This window comes from Trichosurus vulpecula, chromosome 3 (genome assembly GCF_011100635.1).
Source record: "Trichosurus vulpecula isolate mTriVul1 chromosome 3, mTriVul1.pri, whole genome shotgun sequence".
NCBI lineage: Eukaryota > Metazoa > Chordata > Mammalia > Diprotodontia > Phalangeridae > Trichosurus > Trichosurus vulpecula.
The window spans coordinates 207371736-207384265 of record NC_050575.1 but is presented as its reverse complement, the minus strand read 5'-3'; the positions used below and the strand labels follow the sequence as shown (position 1 = coordinate 207384265).

The 12530-nt window shown below is 40.9% G+C and overlaps 1 protein-coding gene across 3 annotated transcripts in view; it reads left to right on the top strand.

Annotated features, from left to right (window-relative positions):
* Window positions 1-12530, top strand: part of PTK2B (protein tyrosine kinase 2 beta) — a 174659-nt gene that overhangs the window by 23288 nt on the left and 138841 nt on the right. For 2 of the 3 annotated variants that reach the window (XM_036750699.1, XM_036750696.1), the window contains exon 1: window positions 11618-11749. The exons of the other annotated variant lie outside the window; for it this stretch is intronic. The gene's annotated coding sequence lies outside the window, so the exon portion shown is untranslated. Of the gene's footprint in view, window positions 1-11617; window positions 11750-12530 lie in introns of those variants that run through there. 3 annotated transcript variants of the gene reach the window in all.

Sequence of the window (12530 nt, the reverse complement as noted above, 5' to 3'; positions counted from 1 at the left end):
TCATATTTTTCTTGGAGGCTTTTGATGTAGGCTCTTTGACTTTGTTGACTTCTTCTGGCTATATATTTTGATCTTCTTTGTCACCAAAAAAAGAATGTAGAGTTTGAGTCTGAGTTCATTTTTGCTGCCTCTTCATGTTCCCAGCCAGCTACTTGACCCTTGAGCTTTTTGTCAGGGTATGAACTGCTTGTAGAGTAGAGAGTACTTTGTCCCAAGCTTTAGGGTCCAAGTGCTGTTGTTTTCAGAGCTACTTCTACTCCACTGTAACCCCAGGCTCTGTCACAGCAGTGCTCCTCCTCTCCCAAGAACTGCCAACAAGGACTGCAATCCAGATCCAAGCAGGGCGAAGCAATAGAATCTGCCTCTGTGCCCACAAAGCTCTCCTTGCACTCCCACTCTGATCTGCTGCTAGATTCTTCCCAGCATGTGAGCCAGGGACTTGGGAAGCATCTGATGCTGGAGCTCTGGAAGCAGCCTTAGGAACTTCCTGCTGCCACCACCGCCACCACTGCACCACCTCTGCCACCCCCAGGGATGGGGCCGGACTGCACTAAACTCGATCCCGCATTTTTCCCACTAACCTATTCTTTGGTGTTTGTGGGTTGAGAAGTCTGGTAACTGCCACAGCTCAATGATTCATGGCCCTAAGGCCTGTTCTGGCTGGCTGACTCCAGGTCTGGTCTGTCCTGGTTTGGCCCATGCTGGGTTGTGCTCTGCTCCCAGCACTGTGTGATAGACCCTTCCCAGAGACCATCCAGGCTCTCCTGGGCTGGAGATCTGTTTCCCTCTGCTATTTTGTGGGTTCTGCAGTTCTAGAATTTGTTCAGACCCATTTTTTACAGGTGTTTGGAGGGATTTGGGGGAGAGTTTAAGCAAGTTGCTGCTTTCCAGCCACGATCTTGGCTCTGGCCCCGGCCCTGCCCCCGCCCCCACCTCCATAGTAGAGTATTTTGTATATACCTATTAGTACATGTTGACTCTTCATTAGAATGTAAACTCCTTGAGGGCAGGGATTGTTTTTGCTTTTTCTTTGTGTCCCTGGGTACTTAGCAAAGTGACTGGGACATAGCAAGCATTTAATAATGCTTGTTTATAGATATCAGGAGATGTGCATTTAATTCTGACTGCCACTAATTACACATGGTAATTTGGACAAGGGGCAGCTAGATGGCACGGTGGATAGAGTGCTGGCCTTGGAGTCAGGAAGAGTCATGTTCCTGAGTTCAAATCTGGCCTCAGATGCTTACTAGCTGTGTGACCCTGGACAGGTCACGTAATACTATTTGCCTCAGTTTCCTGCACTTTAAAATGAGCTGGAGAAGGAAAGGCAAACCACTCTAGCATCTTTGCCAAGAAAACCCCAACTGGGGTCACAAGGAGTCAAACATAACTTAAAATAACTGAACAACAACAACAACTTGTACAAGTCTCTCCCCAGTGCTTTACAATTCAGTTTCCTTACGTATAAAGTGAAATTATTGGGCTAGATAAATCTAGAGACCATCCAGCCCCCTTCTAGCTCTAGCATCCCATAAGTCTATGATAAGATGGACCTTGGAGCAATGAGGTAAGAGAAAAGAAGGTGATATGGTGAACTTAAAAGTTACAGGACTTGAATTCAAATCCCGGCTCTGCTACTTACTAGGGTGTCAAATCATTGTCAAATCATTTAATCTCTATGTCTCAGTTTCTTCATCAATAAAATGAAGGGGTTGGCCTAGATGGCTTCTAAGTTTCAGGCCAGCTTTAGATCCATAATCCAAGGAGATATAAAGATAGAGAATGAGAAAGTCAGCTAAGGCAAGCTATGTGGGGAAGAAGCAGTCTCAGGGAAGGAAACTAGTGGGGATGTTGTTTCAAGTTTCTTACTCTAGGAAAGGGGAAGGAGAGAGAAAAGAAGAAGTTAGACACACTTGACAACCAGTCGACCAAGAGATTAGGCCAGTGGTAGATGGAGCAAAGGCTCATGGGAAGTTTTTCTCTGGACAGTGGCAATAAAACAAACTGGGAGCTTTTTGTCATTCCTTATAGAAATTCTATGATTTTGTGACAGACTCTAAACCAGCCAACTGAGGAATATGTTATTCAAGGTAGGAGATTCCATAGCCTCCCTCCGTGAACCATCGCATATTTCCTTTATTGGATTAGCAATCTAGTGGCTTTTATGTACTTTCTCTGTGGTCTTGATTGCCAGAAATAATGACATGACTGAAGGAAGTTGCTAGAAACCCAAGGGTAGCAAATTGCAGCATCACTGATGCTACCCATATGGTCACAGTTTTCTGTCAAGAAAAGATGGTCAGAGTCGATTTTTTTCAGTTTCATTTCATGTTTCTCCCTCTTACGGACTCTATGTTCTAGCCAAAATGGCCTATTTGCTATTTCCTGATTACAGCACTCATTCTCCCACCTTCAAGTCTTTGCCCAGACTCTTCCTCATGCCCAGAATGCACTTCCTCCTAACATGTTTTTTAGAATGTCTAGCTTTCTCTAACACTGGGCTCAGGAACTCTCTCTGATAGGAAACCTTTCTGTTTAGTAGGTCTGTCTAGTACTTGGAATAATAGAGTCACGGAAGTTGAATTGGAAGGAGCTTTAGCAGCCATCTAGTCTAACCCATATACCAAAGGAACTCCTGCTATAACATACGTGACAAGTGGTTTGTTCAGTTTTTGCTAGAAGACCTCCTATAACAAGGAGGTCTTTTATATATAGGCTTTACATACGTATATACATACATATATATATCTACACACACATATATGTATATATTTGTGCGTGTGTGTATATACATATATATATGTATATATATATATATGTATATACACACACGCACATATATATGTGCTTTTAATTATGTTTTCTTATCCTTACTACAACCCTGGGAGGTAAATACTACAGTTATCATTATCATCATTTTACACATTATGAAACTGAGGGGCAGAGTATCTAACTTGCCCAGGGTTCTACAGCTATTAATTGTTGGAGGTGGGATTTGAACCTAGTTCTCTCCTAACTCCAAAACCAAGGCACTTATCACTAGAGCAAACGCTCACCTTTCATAGAATACTATGGAAAAATGGTTCCCAGCCTGGGAACTGCAGACTCCTGGGGTCCATGAAAGTTATTGTGAGGGGTTGCTGTGTGTAACAACAATGCTGCTTGCAGCTACTGTGGCTGTGTAAGGCCAGTAACACCAGCACACAGGAGGGCTGCTAGCACAGGTTCTTTGATCTGCTTTTCTAAGGAAAGCAACTTTAAGGGGTCTACAATCTCACTTTAATTAAACATATTTATATCATTCACTTAGTTCAAGGGAAAAAGTCAGCACCATGAACTTCAGAGAAAACACAAGCAGAAATTATATAAACAGCAAATAAACACAGATCAACAGAAAGGCTTCTGTCTGACCATAGCAATACATACATACATAGTTACCAGAGAGAGAAGTACCAACGTCTGGGTTTTCAAAGATGGAGGGCTCCTTAATGGCTACCCAGAGTCTCATCTGGCCAAATCGTGTGAACGTTCTTCTAATGAGTGAGCCCCCAAAGCAAAATGCTAACCTCAGGGTATATATACATTTCTTCAGGGTCAGCCCACGGAGGACATCACAACCATGTGACTCAAACTCATGTGATTTAGGTTTTCTTGTAACTTAAGCAGGTCATCAAAGACTCTTGATTCAATCAAAGATTCTTAATTCAAACAAAGGCAAGGCTCAATCAAAGGCACTTGATTACCTTAGTATTGAGAAGTGCTCTAAAAAAAAAAGATGACAAAAAGTCCCACTTTACTTGACACTACACTGTGTCTAAGCATTTCAGGGAAATAAATAACTAAACATACCTTCTGTGGACTGAATAAATCATATATGTGATCACATATGTGATTTTTCAAATGTATTTAGATGCTATTGTGATTGATAAAATGCAAATTCGGTTAGAGTGTAAGTTCCTTGAGGGCAGCATGGCATAATGGATAGAGAGCTGGCCTCAAAGCTAGGAAGACATGAATGGGTCCAAGACCTGCCTCTACCAGAGGTCAGTGAACTATGGCCAAACAACTCTTGCCTGCTGCCAGTTTTTGTACATCCCAGCTAAGGATCATTTTTACATGTTAAAATATAACAAAACTTTACTTAAAATGTGAATGCTGAGTGCCATACAAAAACAGGATCGTGCCAGAGTTTGCCAACTCCCACAGTCTAACTTAAGTAGCCAAGTGACCCTAGGCAAATCTCTTAACCTCTTGATGCTCCAAAGAAGACTCTAAAAAGCAGAAAAGGTACTACTCTACATTAGCAAAGGGACTTTCCTCATTTGGGAGTTCTCTCAATCATTGAAATCACAGGTTTAGCCTCTATCCTATATCTGGAGCACCTGGCACATAGTAAGTGCTTAATAAATGTTTTTATTGGTTGATTGAGTTCAAATCCTAGTATGGATATTTAACTCAATTAATAAGTACTTGTTGATTGATTATTGAATTCACAGTAGCCTTTTACCATTGCAGGTTTTTTAAATTAAAGGATACAGCTGCTATCCTATGAGGGAATCTATGAACTTTTTTGGCATTAAAAAGGTTTCCTTGTCATTAAAAAGTTGGGAACCATGTCTCTAAGAAAGCCTTGGCATATCTGCATCCTCAGGACCTGAAGATGCTCTTTCTATAAGACAGAGGGGGAGAACTAGGGATTGGAATATAAAGGAATTAGAAAATGCCAGGGATTCCATTTCACCTCTTCCATAAAAGTCTTTTCTTCTTTCTCTCCCTCTAACTTCCCCGCCCCCAGCAATTGCTTCTCTTTTCTTTGAGCCCCTATATACTCTTATCCCATTCCCTACCCCTTATACTCATCTGGCATTTGCATTTTTCCTGCTAGTGTCTTTTTGAGAGTGTGTGTCTTTTTGCCCCAATTAAAATGTAAGCTCCTGCAGGACAGGTCAGGAGTCTGACGCTTCTTTTTACTCCTTACAGAACCTAGCAGAGTGCTTCATATAGATACAGTAGGTGATCAGTAAATATTTGCTGAATGAATGAATGAGTGAATGAAGTTAAGAACTAATTAATCAAGCCACTGGAAGACAGTTGAGGAAACTGAGGCCCAAGAAGGTTTACTGACTTGCCCAAAGTCATACCAAGTAGCAAGTGCTAGAGATTTGAGTCTAAATCCTCTGGATTCTGGATCCATCATTCTTTCTGCTGAATACTGTTTCCGTAGGTCTGTTAAGTTCTGGGAAGGTGAGTGGCAGGTATGTCTCAGACCAGAGTATTTGGGATTGGAAAATGGGGGAGAACAGAGGGTAGAAGAGGCCAAGGTTGAAGGAGCAAAGGATGTCAAAGTTTGACTGAAACTGGTTAATTCTGGCTATTCAGGATCAACGCTTAGGGAATTTTCAGCCCTGAAAATTCTTTGGGACTTTTGTCAGGCCAGTATTTCTGAATGTTTTTCACCTTTAGTATGAGTCAACTTCCTAAACCCCTTGGTGTGGGTAGTAGCCCTCAATTTCCTCTTCTTTCTGATCCTACAGACTAGATTTCTTTCCATTTACATGATTCTTACACTTGTCCACTCCAACCCCGAAAATAACCTTCAGCCATTGTCCTCTCCCTCAAGTTCTAGTTCCTTTACCTCGTACAGTTGTTCTGCACCAAGTATCTTTAACTGGTTCCATAAAAACTTGATGTTGGATGAAACAATGCTACCTGGGGTGGGGGTGAGCAGTTAGCTCCATAGGAACCATGGGAGACAGTGGGTGTTTGTGACTTTATGGTGGGGCTTAACTATGATATATAATTTATACTGGTATCTTTTATTTTTCCTCATCTTCATTTTCCTATGTATCCTTCCCTCTTCCAACCCTCAGAGAACCACCCCTTGAAACAGAATAAAAAGAAACAGATTTTTAAAAAAAAAACATTTCAGCAAAACTAACCAACATATCAGTTGAGCCTGACAGTATATTCAGCATTCCCTATTCATAGTCTCCCACCTCTGCAAAGAACGGAGGGAGGGAGATGTAATTTTTCCTCTCTTCTTCATGGATAAGTTTGGTTATTCTACTTACACAGTATTTACTTGGGTTTCTTTTGGCAGGGTAGTGGGGGGTGGTTCTTTCCATTTATATTATAGTCATTATGAATGTTGTTTTCTTGGTTCTGTTTACTTCACTTTGATTTAGTTCATCTAAGTCTTTCCATTGTCTATTTGAGTTCTTCTTGTAAGGTTAATGAGCCTCTCTTACAGAGAGGGGCCCATGTGTTTTAAGGCCTGAGCCCCACATGTTGTTGTGTGGCTCATAGGGAGGCAAAATAGACATCTCTAGTCTGTTCTCCCACCACCCTTCTCCAAGGAAGACTTTCATTCCTGCCAGGAGTAGAAACAGGAGGTTTGGGCCAGAGGCTACTCTGCTGTCCTCAGAGAGAGGGAGTACCAAGCTAGAATTTTATCTATCTTCCCCCTTAAATATTGTTTGTCTAGGGGATATGACCAGATTTGAGCTAACATCTAATTACTTTGTCATTTTGAGTGAGGAAAGAAGGCCCCAAGCTTTATATCCAAGGCTTGATCCCTTTCCTACCAAATATCAGTTCTGCATTGAACACACACAGTGAATTGCAAAGAAACCCACTTATCCAAATTGGCAGCAAAACAGAAATCAGAGAAGGTTTACATAGGAGAATATATGCCAGACTATACAGGGTGAAGGAACTCTCCCTTGGGAGGGAGACAACTTAGTCCAACCAAGAGAGAGTGTCCTAGATCTCACCCAAGGGGAAACTCTCTGAAGTCTCTAGAGTAGCAAGCTGGAGAGAGGCACATGATGAAGACTGCCAGCTATCTTCATGTCTTCCCAGAATCTTTTCCTTCAGCAACCTGAAGTGGAGTTGGCCTCTTTATTCTTCCCTCCTGAGGCTCAGTAATACTTGAAGACTCAAAACTTGATAAGTTTCAAAGGAGGACTGGCCCTTGGAGAGTCCCAAAAGGGACTGGCAAAGGTGGGAACTCCTTCACCTTTCACCAACTCTGCCCCATCCCTCGGGGAGGGCAAGACCTTTATCTTCGCCAATAAGGCGAGAGTCCCATACCAATGGGCTTTGGGACGGGGGTTACATTCATATTCATTGCTTCTTATAGTGTAGTAATGTTCTTTTACATTCATGTGCCATACTTTGTTTAGCTATTCCCCAGTGAATGGACATTCACTTTGTCTCATTTCTTTTTATCTGTAAATATATCAGGGGTGTTATTGTGAAATGACATTGGTCAGGATAACCTTATTTAGTTTCTGTCTATAACAATTAGGCTCTTCCCATAACATCAGGTTCCGTGCTTTGAAGTTGATAATGTGCTTTCTTTGGAATAACCCTGTGAAATAGGTAGTGTCCCTATTTCACAGATGAGAAAACTGAGGCTGAGAGGCAAAGTGAATTGCCCATAGTTATCGTGCACATTGTTGTTATTCAGTCATTTCAGTCGTGTCTGACTCTTTGTGACTCCATTTGGGGTTTTCTTAGCAAAGATACTGGAGTACTTCACCATTTTCTTCTCTAGCTCATTTGACAGATGAGGAAACTGCAACAAACTGGGTTAAGTGACTTGTCCAGGGTCACATAGTGTCTGAGGCTGGTTTTGAACTCAGGTCCTCCTGACTCCAGGTCTAGAGCTCTATCCTCTGTACCACCTCGCTGCCTCCATCTTACACATACCATGCCCTTAATAAATATTTGTTGAATTTGAAGTATCAGAGCAAGAATTCAAACCCAAGTCTCCCAAATTCTGGGCAAGGGTTCATTCCACTCTATTAAACTGTCTCCTAATTGCAATCACTTCTGAATTATATCCAGGGATGCTTCCGCTACTAACATAAGGAATTCTAGAGACCCTTAGTAGACTCCAGATGCATCTTTTGGAAGTACTGCTCTGTGGTTTTTCCTCCTCTCTTCATGACTCAGTCAGTGGTCTCCAAATTTTTTTGATTGTATACTTCTATCAATGAAAAACATTATTGAGCATGCACCACATATATGTGCATGTATATACACATATAAATGTATGTATTTATTTAGTACCACTGTACTGACATTATAAACATGATGTAATGTATACAAATATAGAGATTAAAAAGGAATGAGATAAAGATGAAATGAACCCGACACTTAACTTTTAAATTTATTAACAGAAGAAAAAATATTTTTGTTCTTACTAAAATATTATTGGGGAACTAGGTAGTACAGTGGATAAATTGGCAGCCCTGGATTCAGGAAGACATGAATTTAAATCCAACTTCAGACACTCACTAGCTATGCGATCCTGGGCAAGTCACTTAACCCTGTTTGCCTCAGTTCCTTATTTGCAAAATGAGCTGGAGAAGCAAATGGCAAATCATTCCATTCCCTTTGCCAAGAAAACCCCAAATGGGGGTCACAAAGAATCAGATATGACTGAAATGAACAAACGACAACAAAAATTATAAATGATAATAACGCTTAGTGAGAGCAATGTAATTATTTTCATTATTTTTGAAAAATCCGTATTTTATCCTAGGTAAACATGTAAATACTGAATTCTTTGTAAATAACTATTTAGTTAATTTAATCAATGTAGTTAGGCACACAGGTGAATTTCTTTCAGATACTTTTTGTGGAAAGATATACATATAGTAATCAAATGATAATAATAAGTATACATAACAGCTTTTAAGTAGGAATTACATTTCTCTCTGTGTAGAAGTATTCTTCATAAGCAATGCAAAAGCAACAAGCAAAAGTAAATTGTTTCTAATTTCAATTCAACAGAAAGTTTTAAATATAAATCCCTTCCTCTTTCTTTAAGTGGCTTGGTTTGAAGGATAGAACTATATCTTAATTTTCTATTCATGTTTGACTATTTGGGGGTGGGGTATGGACATGAAGAATAGCAAGGAAGGGGCCTAGTCAAAAGAGAGCCACTGGACTTAATGGAGTTGGAGGGGAAGGGTAACATCATCAGAGCTGAACTTTAGGACAATCACGTTAGTAGCCAAGTGAAGAATTCTTTGGACTGAGGAAAGACTCAAAACAGAGAAAACAATTACAAAACCCCTGCATATGAGAAGTGATGAGGGCCTTGACCAAGGTGCTATCTATGTGAGTGGAGAAAAGGGACTGGAGGCTAGATGTGCACATAGAAAGGACAAGATTTATCAAACATTTGGATGGGTCTGATGAGTAAGAGTGAGGAATGGAGGACACCGTTGGAGGGCTGGAAGGAGAACAGTGTCCTTGATTGCAGGGGGAAAGTTTGGAAGGTGGGTAGATTTGGGGGAAAGATGAAGCAATGAGCCCTGCATTGAAATTGCTGTCCATCCATGTCTGTTCATCCTGTAGGACTTACTTTGTGCCACTCACAATGAAAAGAGGGGGTGGGGATCTTATTCCCTGACTCCAGAGCACAGAGCTTGCCTGTGGAAGGGCACTCTGCTATAGCAATGGGGTTGTCCTGGGGGACAGGACGTAGGTTGTTGGGGAAGGGTAGTTCCCAATGGTATGTGCATAGTTGCTATTGGGGGTCTCCAAGTGGCAAGCAGGTTATAGCTGTCCTGAGAGGCTGAAGCCTGGCTCTGAGGCTGGTCAGTTGGGGGCTTGCACAGTGGTGGGAAGTGGGGGAATGTTGGGTGAAAAGGAAGAAGAGTAGGTGTGTTGTATTGGAGATATTAGAGAGATTATAATTAGATGGCTATCAAGTGAGGGGAAGGTGGGATATGACCTATCTTCTGACCCTCTGATTGACTGATCATGCATTTACTGGGGTCTTGTCTCCGAGGGTCTGGAGCCACCCCTTTGGAGATCATTGTGCTAGGTATCACTGATACCTCTGAACATGTCCTGAGAGACAAATAACACATGTTTTCCAAGGAGTCTCAATAGCATCTTCTCCCAACACCTTCTTTTTGGTCTTATCTTTTTATCTCTTCTTATTTTTCTTTTTTCATTTTTTGTCAACGAATAATAACCAGGTTTTTACTTTTTTCAAGTTCCACTTTCCCTGTCATCTTCTTCTCTGAGCATCAGGAGCTAATGGAAAAGAGACTAAATTGGGATTTAGATTCCTGGGATCTTCTATTGGCTGTAACACCCATTTCCCTGCTTTTACTAAAATGACTTCTGAAGTTTCTTCCAACTCTAACATTCCATAATTTTCTGACTTCATGTTCAGTGACCTGTCCCCATATTCTTCTTTGGCACATCCACTGGGGGACTAAATCACATTCTGTTTCCCCTAAAAGAAGAGGGCGAGAGAACAATAATTTATAAAGTGCCTTCTGTGTTCTAGGTTTTGTGCTAATTGCTTTACAAATATTGTCTTGTTTGGTGATCACAAGATAGGTGCTATTATTATCCCCATTTTACAGGTGAGGAAACTGAGGCAGACAGCGATTAAGTGACTGACCCAGGATCATATAGCTAGTAAGTGTCTGAGGCCAGATTATTAATCTAGTTACTAATTACTAAAATGAACTCATCTTCCTGACTCCAGGCCCAACACTCAATGAAGAAGAGTATGACCCTGCATATAATTTACCTGCATTAAGTGGGAGTATCCTGTCCCTTCTCCGCGTAGGAGAAGTTCCATATAGGCTAAAGAGGACATTCTAGCCCAGTTGCATTCAACCTTTGGGGAAAATCTCAGAACACTAGGATTATTTAATCCCCAGATAACAAGGCTGATGAGAGATATTGATGGCTTCCATAGAGAAAAAACTTTTCTTTAAAGAATTTATTTTATTAAAAATGCATTTTATTTCTATCTTTTGTTTCTATAGCACTGTCATTCCTGGAACAGGGAAAAAAACAAACTTCCTATTTTTCTAGGTTTAATTTCTCCTTGTAAGAAAGAAAATAAATAAACAGGGACTATATCTAATAATGCATACAACATTTGCCCTAGTAATCCTCGACCTCTCTACCACGAGAAGTCTGTTTAACTATGTGCTCTCTGGGGCCATCATTAGTTATTCAGCACTCCATTCTTTTTCCTCTTCCTAAGAACAGAACCAGAATAGCAGAATGGGCTTAGGTTTGAGCTCTAAACTTGTTTTGCTTGGGCCCAGAGGACAGATGAACATAGATTTAAAGCTGGAAGGAATCTTAGAGACCATCTAAGTTCCTCACAAAGGAGGAACTATGATCCAGAGAAATTAATAGTCTTGCCCGACATCACAAAAGAAGTAACTAGCAGAACCAGAATTTGAACCCAGGTCTTCTGACTACAAATGAAGCCCATTTCCCACTGTACTACCCTGCCTTCAGTAATTAGAAACAATAGGTGAAAGTTGTAGAAAGGAATATTTTGACTTAAGGGGAAAAATCCCAACAAATAGAACTCTCCCAAGGTAGAATAATCTCCTTCCTGCTAACTAAAGGGTTCCAAACAAAGATGAAATGACCACTTTTTGATACGCTATAGAGTGGATACTTGGTAAGATACTCCAACAGACCTGTGGTCTCACTGATTTGAATGTTTATTCTTCCCAATAATGCAGATTGCAGCTCGTATATGCCTGCCCATCCTATGCTGTTTTTGTCCATCTCCTCCCCTAAGTTTGCCATCATTGTTTCATTTTCAAGCATTTGGTTGGATAGAGCAGAACACCATCTCAAAGGGATTATCTCAACAAGGAAGCTCCAATCTATCCTTCAAAATCATCCAAGATGCCTTAAAAGACATTAGAAGATATGATTAGTGACTCCTTGTAAACATCAGGTGAGTCATGAAACAGGAAGATGTCTGTTTGCCAGAGATGTTTACCACTCGATGGAGGAGATCTAGAACAAAGTCCAAGTTGAAAAGCAGTTCCCTGTGGGTGGTGAGGTGTTCTAGGTATTTGTTTCTTTTATATCAAGATAATCCACCTCCATATAGTTTCCATCCATTTGTCTTAATTCTGGCCTCTAGAACAGCACAAAAAGGTTTCCTCTTCCCCATTACAAACTTTCAGACACTTGAAGGTAACTTACATGGTCCCCTGAGTCTTCTTCAGTCTAAAAATTCTTATTTCCTTTAGTTATTTTCTCATACGATATGTTTTTAGGTCCTTCAACCAAATGGGTGCTTCTCCTCTGCGTGGTCCTTAGTTTGCCACTATCTCTTGTAAAATTTAATACCCAGAATTGAACACAATATTTAGTAAGTAATAAAAGATAAAAGTTGGGTTGAAAATCCCTCCCTCTGCCCCCAAGTTGCCACAATAAGGAATGTCTGTGGCTATTTTCCCATATCTCTTTTAAGGAAGGAAGTCTAGAATAGGGATGGTAGACTCTTTTGGACCAATGGCTGAACATCAGAGTGAAAAATTAGGAATTGGGCTGGGAATGATAGTGATGCCTGTAATCCCAGCTAGCTATTGAGGAGGGCTTGGGCAGGTGGATCTCTTGAGCTCTGGAGTTCTGAGCTACAGTGGGCTAAGTTGGTCAGGTGGTCCAATTAAGTTCAGCATTAATATGGTGAGGTCAGGGAATGTGGTTGGTGGGCAGTGGGTCAGGTT